Source organism: Carassius gibelio, chromosome B13, assembly GCF_023724105.1.
Source record: "Carassius gibelio isolate Cgi1373 ecotype wild population from Czech Republic chromosome B13, carGib1.2-hapl.c, whole genome shotgun sequence".
In the NCBI taxonomy this organism is placed as follows: Eukaryota; Metazoa; Chordata; class Actinopteri; order Cypriniformes; family Cyprinidae; genus Carassius; species Carassius gibelio.
Window position 1 is genome coordinate 8,642,779 of NC_068408.1, and position 6,842 is coordinate 8,649,620.

Sequence of the window (6,842 nt, forward strand, 5' to 3'; positions counted from 1 at the left end):
CTGTTACTTCCTCTGCAGTCAAAAATCTGTGTTTTATATTAGACAGCAACTTGACCTTTTTAAATGCATTCATGACCTCTACACTGGGCTATTGTAATGCACTGCTAGGTGTTTGTCCTGCATCTTCAATAAACAAGCTACAGGTAGTCCAAAATGCAGCTGCTAGTGTCCTTTCCAGATCAAGAAAAAATGATCATATTACCTCAATTTTAGAGTCTCGGCACTGGTTACCTATTAGTTTTATTGAGAATTTAGCTGTATAAATGTACATTTTGCATTTTCAGAAGAAGTGAGCTGCCCTGTCTTGCGAATAGTGTATGCAGTCTTGTGTAATTATTGCTCAGTGCAAAGAAAGAGAAGTAATGGGAACCTGTTATTTGTGTTCTTTTTTTCATGTGTCTAATAGACATGAACAAGTTCTTTGAAAAACATCTATGACATCTTTGAAATATGTCTTGTCTTCATTCTTTATGCTGACTATGGTTTCACTAATAATAGACATTTGCATAAAGCATCCATAATTGTCCATGTCCATGTTAATTAGAGTATTAAAAACTAGACAAGTATTAATTTAAGGCACATTTAGAACCGATAAAATGTGCAAATTAAGTTGCGATTAATTTAAAGTTAAGTCACGACAATCATGTGATTAATCACGATTTAATATTCGAATTGATTGACAACACTACTTAAAATACATTATAACTATGAGAAATATAACACATTGTAACTTAAGTGGATGCATTTTCACTGTGTGTTATAAATCATCATAATCTTAAAAGCTATAACCACAAATAAGTAAATAAAATTGTTCTAAACAATAAAATATTCATAAGATTATATAGCATATTGTTAGTTTTTTTTATTTTATATATAATGCATTATGCATTCATTATAATGCTCTAAGAATACCCTTATAATGTATTATAAATATGAACTTCATAGAAAGTGTTACCCTAATTACTTTCTAAATCCTATATCAACTTCGACAAGTTAATGATATAATGATAGACATGAAACTGTTATTTTAATTCTTTCAATTAGGGTCCAATTCTCCCTATTAACTATTGCTTTTGCATCAATATACTCCTAATTACTGCTTATTAATACTTGGTAAAGTAGCTGTTAATTTTAAGAATTAGGTAGGATTATAGGTTTAGAATGTCTTGCAGAATAAGATAATATGTACTTTTTAATAAACAGACAATATCCCATTAATATTCATGCTAATAACCAACTAGTTAATAGTGAGAATCGGACACTAAAGTGTTACCAATATTCTGGGTAAAAAAAAAAATAAAAAATAAATAACTACATGACACTGCCAGAGTAAATGCGTCATCTGTGTCAGAATGTTATGAATTTTGAATTTCAACCAGAGTAGATGTCTTACTTCAGCGTATTCTAAACTTGTACGTGCTCATACAGGTAACCTCGTTCTGCGTTCACAAAGAGGACATTAGTTAAAACTTCTCATACTGGTAAATTGACAGAACGAATTTACCAGCTTTTTTGAAAAGGTCCTGTTCACACACAATCTGTCTTAACCATAACTTACCAGTAAAGTCTGCATGTGTGAAAGGTGCTATTGATTGTTCCAAGATGGCGGACGTGTCTCGAATGTGGCATCTATCTTTACCTTTCTATGATTCTTATCATCATCAAACAGGAAGTAGACTGCTGTAATTTCTGGATGAGTGTTCTAAGATATGTGAGAATTGTCACCATGGTGATGCATCGGTATCTGCTTTCCATCTGTCTTGGAGCAGCTTGAAGGGCCAATGGAAAGATTACTGAGAGCATATACTAATGTAGTTCAATGCAGGGCTTGTTGTCTTAATCTCTTCCTCTACAGCTGATTGATTGATAGTCCCTATAGCAAATTCCAATAAACAGGGTTATTTTTTTACGTCAACATTAAAGTGAGATTAAAAATTGCAGGGACAGTTTATACTCAAAGGACACCAAATTTACCCATAAGCCATTGTTCAGTAATGCACAAAGTTTGGCATCTGGTTAGACTAAACTCTATCTATCTATCTATATATCTATCTATCTATCTGTCTATCTATCTGTCTATCTATTAGTTTTGTTCTGAAATTAGTTCAGCAGGGATGTATTGATTGATAATAAGTGACAATTGTTATATTACATGGGGTACATGGTTACATGCTATTCTTTTTAACTTTCAATTCATATATAAATCCTTAAATATGCTTTCACGGGACTATTAAGCAACAAAACAATTGTTTTAATTTCTTAAAATATTTCATAATATTAATGATTTTTACTGTATTTCTAATTAAATAAATGCATTCTTGGTGAGGGTAGTGTGTGTATGTGTGTGTGTGTAAGGCATATGATGTCATCATTGCAGCCCCTAATCTGTGACTCAGGTGTTGTCTGTTTGTTGACATTGCAGACTGATGAAAAATAACTAATTGTGTCAAATAAAGTCGAAATCTTACAGACATCCCCTGACTGTTTTGCAAAGAGCAGTGAACCCTTTGTTGGAGCCCTGTGAATCAAAATGCAGTTATTGAGTTTGACACGAAATAACTGCAGAAACGTTCCTGCGTCTGATGCTGAACAGATTCAACCGACGCCATTCAAGAGAACTCACAGAATCACTCGTTTTTGTTTAATGAAAGCCTGCAGATGAGGAACAGGTCTCCCTTTAGGAAGTGAACTTTACAGCGTTTCCACTCCCCACACTGCTCATTGCCTCCATGAACAGTTCAGGGCAGCCATAAATGGAATCGTCTCTCTGTTGTAGAACACGATAAGGAAACTCCACCCAATGGTAAGCGCTGTACTGGAATTGCTGACTGACAGTTATTTGGCTGATGTCATTCATGAATACGGTTACTAAGACAAACCCTCTCATGTTTCATGTAGAAGTGTGATTTGTCCTCACATGACCCCTCCTTTAAAGTGAATCATCTCTAGAAATGTGTCCTGTTCCTCTAAATCCACAACACAGGCCAGTTTTACTTGTGCTATTTCTCATGACCAGGACCAGAATTCAGCCCGGGGGTTTAAATATGGGGGCAAATGCCCTCCCTTGTTTTTTTTCCCCAATATCATCCTTATATTATTCTAGTATTAGTACCTCTGCCCGTAAAATGTAGTTTCTCGTGTTAAGGATATATTGTAAATTATTAACAGCTAATGCTGATAGCTGATTATGAATTCTGTAGGTAAGAGCTATAATTCAGAAAGATAATGTATTTTAAATAACTGTTTCATTTAAAATTTATCACCATGTTTTATGTGGTCAGAATACAGATAAAATCAAATAATAAAGTGATAAAATCAAATAAAATACCCCAAAAATCAATTGCTGGGAGACAATATTTCTGACAATAAAACCCAAGCTTTCTTTCTGCTTATGTGGCACATATGCCATTTATTAATTTGCATTGTTTAAAAAGTTATCCATTATTATTATTATTATTATTGATTTAATTTATAGGTTATTTATAAAGAGATACTAAAGTAAAAATCCTTTTGTGTGTGGGAGGGCGAGGAGACAGAAGGATGATGATGTTTTTGCTCAGCTGTCAGCACCCGATTGTGTTTTAGTTTTTCTGTCCTGTACCATTGTTAATCTTCTCAGTCTGTCTGAATCAGCTGTAACACACTCTGTTATCAACAGGAAATGAATTATTTGTACCCTCATGCCTTCTTAAAGTCCTTGTAATCATAAGGGGGTTGGTTATTCTTATACTTTTAAAAGTGTGATAATATTTCACAGGGTTTGTCTTCATCAAGGCAGCCAGCATCTTATCAGGAACATTGTGACAACAGCTCTAGATACTGTTGAGTTTCACACTCAAGAGGGGCAGGGGGTGGTAGTAGCAGTTTGTGCTATATTACAGCCAGAATGCTTTCAAACTGCTCCATAGGATGGTCTACCTGTTGTGCTTCATTCATGTCACGGCAGGAGACAATAGGAATAAGTTGTGTGCTTGCATGAAAATATAGATGTAGAAAATAGAAAGTTTGACTTTCTAATGTGTTTAATTGTGTGTGAGAGAGCGAGGGAGTGTCTGTGTGATCCATGTCGGAGCTATGCATGTAAATTAGACATTCTGTTGTGTAATATCTCGCAACATGTGTGTTCGTGTGTGTCTGGTGGACCACCAGGAATGCTGATAACAACGGACTATCCTTTGAAATTTTGCAACAGGCCCTTTGAATTTAGGAGGTGGTCCAGTTTGTTTTGGTCATCTAACAGACATAATTTATCTCTCTAGTTATGAAAAGTGTTGCTGGATTTAGTAAAATGATTCAATGAACTGCGGCCCCTGTCTGTCTACACTCACTATGCAGTTTTGTTGATGATGGTGTTGGTAATGTCAGCGGTTATGTAGATGTTTAGGTGACATATGAATCATTTGAATAATTTCTGAGTAGATAAATAGCAGAATGTTGAGCTTGGCACAAATACAATAGGTCCAGTGTAAACATTTATCTGACTAATCCCAAAGTCAATCTTCATGATCTTTAAAGCAGATTCACTAGGTCTTTTGAATACCAAGGACTGCAAAAAGCCTCAATTTTCAAAATGCCATTTAATGCTTAATGAGACATCCAAACACTTTGACTTTTGAACCATTTACCATCTTTATGTGTGTGTCATGTTTTTATAGGGGTCATATGATTTTTCCTTTCTCTTTGGAGTGATACAAGCTCTTGGTGCATAAAGAAGATCTGTAAATGTTGCAAAGATTAAAGTCTCAAATCCAAAGAGATATTCTTTATCAAATGTAAGACTTGTCCACGGCCCTTTAAAACGCCTCGTTTAAACACACTCTCACATCTACGTCACTGTGGGAAGATTTGCATAACACCGCCAAATGTTCACGCAAAGAAAATTTTTGAACTTTTATCCTTGCTGTAGTATTGTTGTTTCTGCCACTGCTTCGTCCATGTGTGTGTTTCATTGTGAAAGCGAAATAGCTTTGTTTGGCCTTCCAAAAGAGGACAATATCCGCTTCATCATGTCTAGAGCCGATCCGTGCTGGTTGCTGAGGAAATAGTACATCAACTAAATCGCATAAACACATTGCATTACACCAAATACACAATATAATGTTCTTATTATATGACCCATTTAAGCCTTTATTTTTGTGTGAAAGTTCAAGTCAACTTTTACAGTTCTAATTAATATGTTAAATAACTGCATTCTATTTGAATATATTGTAAAAGGTATTTTCGGCAGCCATTACTCCAGTCCTCGCTGTCACGTGATCCTTCAGAAATCATTCTCATATGTAGGCCTATATGATGCATTTTATATATTTAAATATTGAGGGACATTATTGGGAAACATTGCTTGGTTAAAACTTCAAAATAAACAGAAGTCAGATTGTGTTTCCTCAATGATATGCTCCTTTAAATTGCTTCAGGAGAAAATGTTTCCTGTTTACATACTCCTAGGTCAAAAGTTTGGTGATCTGAATTCCGCAAACTGACTAAGCAGTTGCACTGGCTCTGTTTTAAATCGTCTGAGAATGGAACGTTTAAGATCTAATACAGGCATGCTGAAAAACTTCACGGTGGTTTCCTGAGTAAATCTCTCTGTTTATTCATATGCCGAACGGAAAAAAAAACTCAACTTGTGAGCGAAATATAATGGAGACGAACATATAAATAAGTTTGTCATAAGTTGAACAAATGTTTTATTTAATTTGGCGAGAGTTTTGCTGCCTTGATTAAGATGCAGCGTTGAGAATAAGATCTCACTGTCTGTGCGCCTAACCCGTGACGTCACTTTTCCAAACATTCGCCGCTTGGAGGTTTGTCCATATATGGAAGAGCGCTCCAGACTACAGTGAGTGCACAGAGCGCGAGTGTGCTTCCGACCTAGTCATACTTTTAGGGATAAAATTGCTGAAGAATGTTCCTAGAATTTTGCTAAATCAGATGAATCATTTTCTTTTTCTTTTTTCTTTTATGTCCTCAAATGGAGACTCAAAATAGAAACTAAATATATAATCCCACACACACAGACAGACAGATATGTTCTGAAAATTTATATTATGGAAATAGTTTTCTTTTGGGTTAAGGTTAGTTTATAATAGTCAGAACTGTCTTTATTTAAAAAAACAATATAAATGTATGGTAAAGTGCTATATATGATGAAGATGAGTGTGCCAGACAGTGCGGGACAACCTCTGTGGTCATTAAGGTCTGCAGAGGGGAACTTCTGTTAGCCAGGAGGGGGCTTTACCCTACATGGCAGAGGCATTCAGTCCCAAACAACAGCCTTGTTCGGAATCCTGGGGAGGATGGAGGCAGGAGGTGGACTTTGAACTGATGCCATGCACTGAAGATAAGATGTAATGGTGTCAAGTTTGACTGACAAAAGTGAAAGGATCAGGGTACTTTATTGTTATACATTTTTATAGATTATTATTATTATAGATGAGCCCTCTGCACAATCTAGCTTTGCTGCAGCATGGATCAACCTGCTGGAGGAGAACTGGCTCACCCGACTGAGCCTGGTTTCTCCCAAGGGTTTTTTCTCCATTGTGTCACCGATGGAGTTTTGGTTCCTTGCCACTGTCGACTCTGGCTTGCTTAGTTGGGAACACTTCATTTCCAGCAATATTATCGACTTAATCGCACAGATATTTAAACTGAACTGAGCTGGACCATGACATCACTGAATTCAATGATGAACTGCCTTTAACTGAAAATTGAGTGTTTACCATTGTCCTTTTGCACTGACAAATTATTTTCCTATTTTGATACTAAAAAGCTGCTTTGACACAATCTGTATTGTTAAAAGCGCTATATAAATAAAGGTTTTTTGCAGTACAATACATAAATGT